The following is a 12,697-nucleotide window of genomic DNA, read 5'->3' as shown; positions in this document are numbered from 1 at the left end:
AGTGCACCCAGGCCCGGCCTCGCTTCCTCACTCGGCTGGCTTCCTCTGTGGACTTAGGCTTAGGGCTAGATACCTGCCGCACCGTCTGGTCCCTATGGGCCCGGAATTAAGCACCTCCCTTCGGGCTAAGCATCTCAGCCCGCGCCCTCCGGACGACCAAACAGCTGGTCAACCCGAAAGGACTTAGGTTTTTTGCGGCACGGCATTTTCCCCCGGCTGGTCAACCCGAAAGGACCCACCTGCCTCAGGCCCGCGGTTGCTGGTACACGCGTTGGGTCTTCCGCTCCCCCGGGGGTAGGGAGGGTGGAGGACTCCTAGGAATGTGAATTGATAAGAATTTAACGATTCCGATTCCATTATCGATATTGCTTATCGATCCGATTCCTTATCGATTCTCTTATCAATTCTCATTGGGTGAGGGAATAAGTATAAATTTGTTTGTTTGTATTTACTCGCTTTAATATCTGATAAGAACACAGCACATACTCAGAGTATACACAAATTATGTGTAGCAACCTCAGAACAAACCTAAAAGTAGGCTTCAAAGTAAAGTCCAGGGACCTATAGAATTTTTCACATTCATCATTGGTCCAGACAAAAAATAAAATAAAATAAAACTGCCATTTAAGTGCCTTTAAGTGCCATAAAAAGCAAAGACTAAACAGTCAAGGAAGAAACAAAATTCAACTCAACTGACATACACAATGAAATGGCGCTCAATAGTGTTGCGCGGATGGCGGTTAAATCCGCGGGCGCTGCAGATGATCCGCGGGTCGGGTAATAAAAAAATACATTCTGATTAATTGCGGGTGGATGATATCATATACAATATTAACAAATTTTCTAAAAAAAAATATTTTTAATCAAGCGCCAATTTGCAGTAATTTTAAAGAAATGTGCGTGTGGCGTACGGAGGGTCTATTTCTTAAAGCCGAAATGGAGTCATACCAGATCCGAGAGAAGTTTAAAAAGGGAGAATTACAAACAAAAAATATTGGAAAGAAAGAAAAGTACCGTGTGGTAGCGTTTTAACGAACTGGTGCAGCGAATGCAGCGACTGTGAGGCAATGTATGTTAATGAAAGCCATAAGACTACTACATCTTATATGCTACATCGTGTGTGTGCTACATCGAAAGATTAGATGCAAGCATTTACAAAGACAAAGACAGTTAACAGTAAAAATCAGTGACATTTCCTGAGTATTTAAAGTGACGATCGGGTCCGGATATCTATATCGGAGGAAATTATATGTGCGGGCGGGTGGATCATTTATTTGAAGCAGCGATTGCGGGTAACATTAGCTTATCCGCGCATCTCTAGCGCTCACATGAACTACATAGAGAAGTTACCTTCGGCATTAATAGCAGATGACTGACTCACTTGTTGTTGCTGTGTCACTAAGTAGTAGTGTATCAAACACGCGACAGTCCTGCAAATGAATTGCGTGCTGTGTGGCCAAATGTTTCTGCATATTGGAGGTAGTTCCTCCCTTTGCCGAAATTAAACTTTTACAGTTGTTGCAAATGACCGCATTGGCATCTATTCTTGTGAAATATAACCACGCTTTAGATCGCTTCTGCCTCGATTACATGATTGCTGCGTAACCAAAACAGCGCAGCGCGTGTGTGTGATTATGATGATGTCACATTTGCAACGAGCGGAATCGATAAGCGGAATCGTTAAGCAGGTACGCTAACGATTCCAAGGAATCGATTCACTGGGAACCGGTTCTAAAGAAGAACCGGTTCTCGATTCCCATCCCTAAGGACTCCCCCGACAAAAGGTTGGACCCAGGGATGACTTTCAATGGATCGCAGCGAGGAGCTGCTCTGCCACTCATGACACCCCGGCCCAGAATCAAGTCGTCTACGAGTCATTTGGCACTGGCTCTTTCAAAAACTTGTGGTGCGTGTCGGAAGAGGGAGGGCGCGTGTCGGGCCTCTCCCTTGTATGGTGCACAGGCACAGGTCCATGATGTCTCTTGTGGATAACCCCAGGCGTTGTAGTCCTGTTCCTGATGGTCCGTACATTAATCCTCTACTTGACATTACCACCGGCAAGTGCTCAATGCACATCTCTGACCCCCACCAGGCCTTCATTGCCTCATGGCTATCCTCGCTTCCTTATTTGCGGATTTTTAGGTCCCAGGACTCCCTCATTCGTAGACCAGATACCATTGTGATGTCCATCTCCACCAGCCTCTCCGTGCGATGGACAATGATATCTGGCTTGATACGGGATCTGAGTTGCGGGATGATCGGCTCGATAGATGTAGTGTGCTCACTAGGATGTAATTTCTTGCACACAAGTCTCATGACCCTATTATGTCGTGCGCACCTCATGTCATGAGTCCTGGCGCAGCTCTGAAGGATGTGGTTAAGGGATTCGATATCCTGACACCCCCCTGCATTTCCTATCGTCCCCAGGGGTCGATCTCCCCCTGTTCGCTCTAGCTTTCGTCGACAGGGTCCCTCCGCGGAGCTGTATCCCCAAATGTAGAGTCTCGGAAAGACTCTCTCCGGCTGTCACAGCCACATCTGGCTCCCCTCGTCAATGTTGGCTTCTCCCAATTCTCTTTGTCCATTGATGAGAACAACCTTTTGGCCCACTCTCTCTTAGCATCCGTTGTTGACAGAACCAAGGCCTTCCCCGCTCGATTTGGGATCTCTGTCCTCTTAAGGATTACTCTGAAAGCCTTAGTCTTCGTGACAGAGGCTGTTCGCGCCATTCAGGAGCTTGAGGAATCTGTTCTTCTTGGCCAGAGGGATGTTCGATTCAGGCTCGGGATGTTAAGTCCGCCCTGCTTAGATGTAGTGTGCAGCAGTCCCAAAGAGGTGTCTTTTGGGAGGCGCAGCCATAGCCTGATCGATCTCCTGATCATGTGGTCCATTTTTTTCAGGGTGTTACGGTGCGTTTCACCCAGCACCAGCCCGTGGATCAATCTCGGGATTAGAAAGTCCCTTAGAATGGTGAGGCGTTGTTGCGGCTTTAGCGGGGCGGCTTTTAGTTCGTCCAGCATCCTCCCCAATTCGTCTGTCCTTTTTGGTGTCACTCTCCCTTTCCAATTGAATGACAGACCCAGATATTTCTGTGAATCAGCAATCCCCAGAGGCGCGATCAGGCCCGCTCCAGAGTTGTAATTTGTGGGCATGATCATCATGGTTTTGCTCTTGCCGTCTTTTTCAATTATGGCAGCCGAATTCCGGGCATTGAGGCTCATGCCACTGCTTTCCAGGGTGGCGGCAAGACCGTCTAGTTTTGCCTGGAGTTCAAGTGCCGAATGTGCCATCAGAATCATGTCATCAGCATAGATGATGGAGTGAAGATGGTGGAACTCCAGGTTTATCCCTATGATCCTGATGGCCGCGGAGATGGGCTTTTCCATCGCCAGGATGAAAACGAGCGGCGAGAGTGGATCGCCCTGCCTGACTCCCCCTCCAGATCGAATGCTAAGCGAGTCTATCACCGACACCGACTTCTGTAGAACCTTGCCTATGTAGTTTAGCATGGGGAGCGGCAGCCCCGCCGGCTCGGCGGCCTCCCCCAGGGCTTTGTGTGTTACGGTATCGAAAGCCTTCGAGAGGTCCAGGAATGCCAGAGCCAGAGGTCTTAGTTTGTCATGGCTATTCCGAAGGACGGTGCGCAGGACCGTGCTTGCTTCAAGGCATCCATCTTTCTGTAGGAAGGCGAACTGGGTAGCGGAGAAGACGAGTTGGTCCCTCATCCGCCGGGCCAGAATCTTGTGAGAGGCCTCCTCAGAATGAGTGTGATTGCAAGCGGCCTGAAGTCGCTATGTTCCACTGGTGATTGTATTTTTGGGATAAGTGTGATTCTTGCACTCGCCAGTGGTGCTGGTAGGTTCTCTGTTAGGAGAATGAGGTTCATCAGACTTGCCAATGAGGGGAAGTGCCAGGCCATCAGGTTGTTCGCTGATACCTTGTCCATCCCTACAGCGGAGTTGGTTAGAGACTCCAGGCTTCCTCGCAGTTCATCCACCCCAATCGGGTCTAATAAAGCCCAGTGTTGTTCCGTCTTTCTTCCACTGATCTTGGCCGGGGGGCCCTTCTCGCCGATAATCTTAGCCAAGAATTCCGCCAGGCCTGGAAGCGCTCACGGAGAGAGTCAAGAGAGTCATAGTTACTCCCGCTGTTTACCCGCGCTTCCTTGAATTTCTTCACTTTGACATTGAGAGCACTGGGCAGAAATCACATCGCGATCGCGTCATCACCCATCGCGATGCTTTGTTTTAATTAAACAGTCTGATTTACCTGGTCCGCACCAGTTCTAAGCCGGCGCAGCGCCCCACAAGGGGGCGACCGAGCGGGCTCGCTTCGCGCCTCAGCCCGACCGACCCGGCCCTTAGAGCCAATCCTTATCCCGAAGTTACTGAGCCGACTTCCCTTACTAGCCTTGTTCCAACACGCCAGAGGCCGTTCACCTTGGAGACCTGCTGCGGATATGGGTACTGCCCGGCGGGAGACTTACACCTTCTCCACCGGATTTTCAAGGGCAGACGAGAGCTCACCGGACACAGCAGGAACCGCATCGCTTTCCAGGGCGCGGCCCTCTTCGGTGAGTCGAGGCTAAGACTGAATCCCATATGCAAGATGTTAACCTGGTCTCACCCGAAAACTGCACTGAGAATACTGCTTGATTGGGTATATTGTAATGATTAATATTACCTTTCCCTTTGTGCTAAATTAATGTGTTTGGCCTTGATGGAAAGGGGTGATTCAGGGCTACAATTTGTTGTATCACAACTGAATTTCTGAGTCTCCTATACGCTCGAGAACAGGGGTCAAATTAGGCCTTTTCGAGGTCATTCAGGTCATTGAGTAAAGCTTAGTTGTTTTGAAACAATCTGTATTGTAAAGCACGATATAAATAAAGGGTATAAAATAATTGAATCAATGGATTAAGGGAATTCTATTTTTAAAACGGTTCAGAAATATGTATAGCAGCTTTGTAGAAATACATTTCAGAAATGTACTTAAAAAAAATACAGTTAGTTAAGCATGTCGAGTCATCTCTTCACAGGCGTCGAGTCGTCGAACAACATTTACCTCGGGACTTGCGTCCCGAGATAACAACAGAAGATTAGATGGGAATAAATTAGCATAGCTGCTGTTCATAATAATGAATTTGATCTGATTTAACTGTAGTATAAAAGGTTAGCATTAATATGCAAGCATAAATATATGTCAAATATTATAGAGAATCTTACTATAGAGGTTGTCAGACATCCAGCCACTGCAGCTCCAGGAAATTGTTGTCAATCGTTTCAATTTTCACACTGAGGCCCCATTTACATGAAACTAAAAATGTAATGACACAGCTGATGCTCCATTTACATGAAAGTAACAATGTTAGTTCACATTGATAGTTCACACGCAAGCTCTCAGTATTGTGACATAAAACATTGATAGTCCAGATACAAGCTCTCAGTATTGTGACATAAAACATTGATAGTCCCCACGCAAACTCTCAGTATTGTGACATAAAACATTGGTAGTCCCCATGCAAACTCTCAGTATTGTGACTTAAAAAAAGATAATTTCACAAATCAGACGTCCAGCCACTGCAGCTCCTCTTCCTCCCCACAAAAAGACCTCTTCTTGATGCCGTGGTCGAAGCGGATCTTCTCATCTTTTGCAATGTCCTTGGTGGCCTGAAAGAGCAGAACGTGCCTGTCTCCTCCCTGAAGCTTCATTATGCAGTGGCGTGGCTGCACATTGTAGTTCTTCTTGGAGTGCGTAATCCTTCTCCCTGTGGTTTCCAGAGAAGGGTGGCACTCACAGGGAAAGGTCTGCGCATCGATACAGACTTCATCAGGGCCATGTTTGAAGAAAAACAGGTTCCTGCATCTCTGCCATCATCTCGCTGCCCTCAGCGCCTGTGATCACCTTTCCGTGGAAATCACACAGGATGGAGCCCTTCCCAAAGGCCTTGATTGCAACAACTCCTGTGGTCAAAAAGAGGGAGTCATTAATGTGCTGTTCATGATGTTATTATATTCTTTTTTTTTTAGATGGATTTTACTGTGCTCATAAGACATTTGTACATACCTTTCTGCTCCCCAAAGTCCTTCACAGCCAGACCCGGCTATTTCTGCCTGGTCACACCCCTGATGATGGCCGAGTCACTCTCCGCCTGTGCTCTGCTGAGCGGCCTCCACTTTGCGATGATGTGCTCCGGACAAGGACAAGTGCCCGTCCACCCCTCTGTCTCTATGACTTTAGCCACCTTCGCTGCAGTTGGGGCACGTCTTGAGCATTTTACTGTCAAAAAGAGAAGATTTAAATTAAAATTCAGGTTCACACACAAGATCTAAATGTTTCTGTTGGAGCAAATCTAATCATTGGCTAAGAAAGTATCTACACTTACACAAAATATGTTGCTCCCGCTTGCCGTACTGCAGAGCTCTCCACTTGTCATAGAATACTCTGTCGGTGGGGAACCCAGCTTTTTCTCTCTGGGTCTTGTTGGGTGGGTGGCCATTGATTTCTACAGGGAAGGCCTGTAGGAAAACGTCAATGTCCGGGGTTGGGCTGTCTTCTTCCACTCGCCTTCTCTTCTCTGCCCGGGCGCCCTCTTCGCCAGAGTCGTCAGAAGAGGAGCTGCAACATAGAAAAGGTTTCAAGGTTACCCACACTGACAAACTGATGGATGAGTGTTGAGAGACATTATGATTATAACTGGTAGTAACGGTATAACGGTAGTGCTGGTTTGTCACAGTAGTCGAATGGGCCATGTAGTGGGCCACAGAAGCCTTCTGCTCCTTTGTGAAGTTGGCAGCCACATCTGTCTCCACGGTCCTGCGTATCTGCTGGCTCTTGATGTTGGGCAGTTTGTAGCTGCAATCGGGCAGAAATATCAGATGAAACTCCCAAACTTGAATTATATAATTTTCTAGAGGCTGATCCATTTAATAAAAGCACAAATCCTTTATTAGTTGAATGCTAATCGAACAGATAAATTTTGGTCTTATGGACTGCTGTTAATACTTACTGTACGTGCAGACGAGAGAGGTCATTGGCTGCACTCCTAATATCCGTGCCCAACGTCGAAACAAAAAACCTGTTTGCATTGTCTACATCCTGCCGGATGGAGTATGGGCGGATCCAGGTGTAGTATGCGTCCAGCATCTGCAGAGACAAAAAAAATATATATCTGTTAATATCTGTTGGTTCATTGTTGGTGTTACCATGTTATTTTATGGTAAGTAAAATTTAGCCTGTTCAAAGTTTACTTACTGCTGCCTCCTCCATAGTGAGGGCAAACACGGCGATCTGCATTGTCGCAGTCTTGTGTTTGCTTACAGCCACGCACACCTTTCCCCCAGAATTCTTTCTGTCGTCCCACTCTGCTGTCTGAAAACAAAAACAAAACAAAAAACACTCCGAGTGAATAACTGACATAAACGTCCTCTTCGCAGGCTACCTAATATAATGTGTTTAGGATGATGCCCCAACGAAAACTGAGGTCTTAACACTTACTGTTAATCCCTCCACCTCTCCTGGTCTCTTGAAGTGACCTAGGATCAAGATTGCTTCACAGTAGTAGCGGAACATGGTCTTTTCCTCTGACGCCACGTGGTCACCTTCGAGCAGCCCTCCATAAATGGACAGCATGTCTTTCTTGGCCTTCCGGAGGACTGCCTGGCAATCCTGAAGGCTCTTCTCACCCTCTTGGAATTACTATCAACATGGATGAAGTCAATAAAGAAAAACAAATGGAAAGCAGATTAGCAACTGACCTTGTTTTACACATGACCTTGCTGTTAGACTTGGCCACTGGTTTTCTGATAGAAGCGAGGAGGTTGAGGTAAGCTTGGCACTTCCTGTAGAAGTCAGGATCTGCTATAGCCAAGTTCAGATGGGTCTTCAAATACTGAACAAACCGGATCATGTTCTTGATATAGTTTAGAATGGTTGATGTGCCCATTTCAGCGCACCAGAGTTGGGTGAGGTAATCCTTGGTCTCAGTGGACTTAAGCAGGAAGTCCAAGCTGACTTCATCCCCACTTGGCTGGATGAACCTCAGCATCCTGGATACGTTGTATACCTGTGATGAAAGAAAAAGAGAAGTGTAAGATGATGCAGTGAGACGAAAAGCCACACACCAGCCAGCCACACACAGACACTCCTAAAGCTGTGTTTTTATCTGAGTTCCCTTCTTTTATGGAACGTAATAGCTGCTCTACATGTGCTGTGCTACTATATATTAAAACATTTCCAGTTACAAAGAGCAATACAGAACATACGAAAAAGGAAACGCGAATGGGATATATCTTACCTCCTGCTGGCAGTTTGGGGCCTACAGGGTGTTGATTAAGTAGCCCTTAAAGTCTGTCAGCATGGCCTCTTCTGCAGGGAACTTTTCGTAGAGCCCCATTTGCGTCTTCTTGACCCTGACACTTGTGCTGTACTGCGATTGATCTCTGAAAAAAATACAGACAGAAGAAAATGAACAAACTGTAAGGTTGTTTTGAGCTCACAGTTTCTGCACTGATGTGTGTGAGGTTTAGAACTTACTTTTGCCATGTTTGGTCGCTTGGATCGGTGGTGCTGCCTTTGGAGCTGACACCAGCCGCTTCAGAGCTGCAACCGGCTGCTTTAGAAGGTTTACTGGCTGTAAGAACGGCAGCTGTGCTGATGGACGTTCTTCAGACTCCAGGTCTGCCTGGTTAGGAGCATTAGCCACAAAAACGTTTCTTTGGCGCAGCTCTTCCAGAAGAGCCAGCCTGGAAGGTCTGTGGGGGTAACGTTTCACCATCTCCGAGTAGTCCCAGTTCCTGGCTTGCTGTGTCCACACCTTGGCAGACTTCTTGGCCCTCTTCGCCTCCTCCAGACGTTCTTCGGGTGTATTCTTTTTCATGCAAACCCTGCTCAGATGCATCATCAGCATCTCCTGTGGCTTTTCACACAGCAAGCAGTGAGCAATGCAACGGTCTGATTTCTGGCTGTGAGACAAAGCAGACACACCAAATCTTACAAATGTGAAAATGAATGAAGACAGAGAATTCTTAAAACAGAGGCCTAAAGGGTCCCTTGTCCAGCAAGACTTATCATATAAAGCTACTGGTATATCAAATGATCTGAAATTGTACCACTTTGGAGCCATTCTTCACAGAGGAAAAAGCTGGTTCAAGCAGAGAGTGCAGAAAGAAGTGTTGTCTTCAGCCTGTTCTTGAAGAACTGAGAAACTTGTGGCTCTGACCCTCATCTTTATTGACAACTGAGATGACAACAAAGCTGCTATACATATTTCTGTACCGTTTTAAACAATTCCCTTAATCCATTGATTCATTTATTTGATTCCCTTTATTTTTTTGGTGCTTTACAATGCAGATTGTTTCAAAACAACTAAGCTTTACTGAATGACCTGAATGACCTCGAAAAGGCTTCATTTGACCCCTGTTCTCGAGCGTATAGGAGACTCAGAACTTCAGTTGTGTTACAACAAATTGTAGCCCTGAATCCCCCCTTTCCATCAAGGCCAAACACATTCATTTAGCACAAAGGGAAAGGTAATATTAATCATTACAATATACCCAAATCAAGCAGTATTATCAGTGCAGTTTTTGGGTGAGACCAGATCAACATCTTGCCCATGGGATTAAGTCTTAGCCTCGACTCACCGAAGAGGGCAGATTGATACCTGTATATTATCTCCAAACGTACGTCAGCTAATGCCTGATTGCACATTCAACATTGCATCAAAACACATATATTATATATCACTTTAAAGCTTAGATTATGACCTCTGCAAAGATTGTACATCCATGGATGTGGGTTGCTCACAGCTGGAGAAATAATGGCTGATATTGAGCCAATTTCTGTGCAGAAGCACAGCCTGTATTTTATCTCCAAACGTATGTTAGCTAATGCCTGATTGCACATTCAACATTGCATCAAAACACAAATATTATATATCAATTCAAAGCATAGATTATGACCTCTGTAAAGATTGTACTTCCATGGATGTGGGTTGCTCACAGCTGGAGAAAAAATGGCTGACATTGAGCCAATTGTTGTGCAGAAGCACGGCCTGTATTTTAATGATGTTTTATTAACAAAGTTCGGGAGGAGCATGTGCAAATATTTAAGCAGCTGCACGGCATCAGAAATCAAACAGCTGCCCGGCATTAGCAATCACATCACTTATCCTTTCAATCAGAACCAGCTCTATAAATTGTGAAACCGCCTTACCTCCTTCACTCATAGATTTCGCAGCATACAGCAGCATGTCTGAGAAAGATACTTCAGAAATGGATATCAACGAATCCTTTGCCGCAAAGGGTCCCTCAGAAAAACCGGCCGCCCAACAGAGCACCAGCACCGGTCAAGAAGTCGCCACGGGTAAGACGACAGAGACACCAAGAGGCCGCCAGCCCTCCCGCACCGTCCGTCGCACCGTCCGTCACACCCCAAATCGACGAAGCAACGCGGCGTCGTCTCCTCCGCCATCCAGGGCATCAGCAGTTTCTTCCGCCTCTTCCCACACCTCAGCCCAACGCTCGTTTTCTGAGATGAGGAAATGGACCGTCGTAGCCCTAAGACAGGCTCTAGAAAACGCAGACATTCCTTTCTCCAGGAAGGTAACAAAAGCGGTGTTGTTTATTCTATACACCTCCAGCCACCCCGGAGTTCTAACAACCGCTCCCACAACAAAACCAAAAGCCGCCGACAAGACTCGCAGCACCACAATTCTCCAACACCAGGAATCGACTACTCCAACCGCGGCTAGGAAGAGGCGCCGTTCACCAAGCAAGCAAGGACGGCCCTCAGCCAGCCTAAGCCATGCCCCGGACCACGCGGACACCAGCAACCAGCTAGCTGCAGGATCACCCAAGTCCAGCACCTCTGACGACTCTACGCCGGTCCACCGCCGCCTTGGCAGCGCGAGCACGCGCCCGCCAGCGGCAACCCTCCCTACCCTATCAAACTATCCTCCGTCCCACTTTCCCTCCGGTCTCTGGCCTGCAGCCCCACTGCCATCAGATACCGCGAGGCTGCCGCCTCCACCTTCCACTCCGCAACACCAATGGCCATCCCATCCCCCCGAACGCTCCAATCTGGGAACCTCCTCCCGTAGCCAGCAACATTATGGACCAGATATTAGCAGAAGTTCAGGCAGCTAGCCCAAGAAGCAGTCCAATACCCCACCCTAGTACCTCCCTATTCGGAACCAATATTCCCCTAGACCACCCACTGAAGCCCCTCCTTGACGTCTCTCTCAACCACATCATCCTCTCAGTCTCCCCCAGGACCCTAAAATCTTACCACACAGCTTGGAAATGCTTCAAATCGTTCCACGCTAGATTCATCCTAACATTCCCAGACTTCTCAATCCTAGCCATCACCTCATTCATCTCCCACCTAAACACCTCAAAAAACCACCAAGCCAGTTCCATTAAAGTATACCTAAGCGGATTACAATTTTTCCACAAACTCATTTTCGGACCACCTTCACCCCAAATAGCTAGCCCACAGACTAATCAAAGGCATCCAAAGAGCCCACCCTTCCCGCCCTGACCCCAGAAAACCCATAACACTAGAAATACTATCTAAGTGCATAAACACTCTCCGCCAAGGCTACCACTCCACGCACACTGCCCGCACACTGGACGGCATGTTCATATTAGCTTTTTTCGGTTTTCTCAGATGTTCAGAACTCACTATCACATCCAAATTCAATCCAGACATCCACCCCACCATTTCAGATCTCTCCTTAATGGATGACGACACAATATCTTACTTCATTAAATAGAGTAAGACAGACCAAACAAAGAGAGGCCATCTAAAATACATATTTAATCTACCATCAGCTCTCCAAACATACCAAACCCTCCAAGACTAACTCCAGCTCAGAAGCACACAAACCCTAATCCCCTCCGACCCTCTCTTTGTAGATGATTTCAACTGCCCCACCACGCGTTTCTGGTTCCAGAAACACCTCAAGCTAGTCCTGATCCAATCAGGCATCCCAGCCGATAACTTTTCCAGCCACTCCTTCAGAATCGGAGCAGCCACAACAGCGGCCCAAAAAGGACTATCCCAGCACCAAATCCAAACACTCGGCCGCTGGTCTTCAGAAGCCTTCAAAAGCTACATTTGTTCCAATCGTTCCCACATTAAAGAAGCACACCGAACCCTCATCAACCAAAACCGTTAACCCCAGCCCGCCTGCAATCCCCCACACACATCAGCAGCTCACAGCACAGCCTTTTCCTATTTTTCCACACTGCCGCAGCAGTGCTGCCCCAGCAGGGGTCCTTACCTATATTTCACACTGCAGCAGCAGTGCTTCCCCAGCAGGGGGGCTTTCACCTGCATTTCCCACCGCAACAGCAGTGACGCCCCAGCAGGGGCTTTTATCTCTATTTCACACTGCAGCAGCAGTGCCACCCCAAATCCCTGCACCAGTGGAGCATACTGATTATAGGCCTCTAGCTATATCATCCATTCTGACTAGAGCCCTTCATAAAATCATCGCTCGTCGGATGAGAGACCAGCTAGTCTTCTCGCCGACACAGTACGCTTTCCTGCAAAGGGATGGGTGCCTGGAGGCAAGCCTAGTTCTCCACGCTATACTACGGAATTCCCATGACAAGCAGCGCCCTCTGGCGATGGCCTTCCTGGACCTCTCGAAGGCGTTCGACACCATCACCCACGAAGCGCTGGGGGAGGCTGC

This window comes from Triplophysa dalaica, unplaced genomic scaffold (assembly GCF_015846415.1).
Source record: "Triplophysa dalaica isolate WHDGS20190420 unplaced genomic scaffold, ASM1584641v1 Contig3, whole genome shotgun sequence".
Classification (NCBI taxonomy): domain Eukaryota; kingdom Metazoa; phylum Chordata; class Actinopteri; order Cypriniformes; family Nemacheilidae; genus Triplophysa; species Triplophysa dalaica.
The sequence above is the reverse complement of the archived record's forward strand: the minus strand, read 5'-3'. Positions refer to the sequence as shown.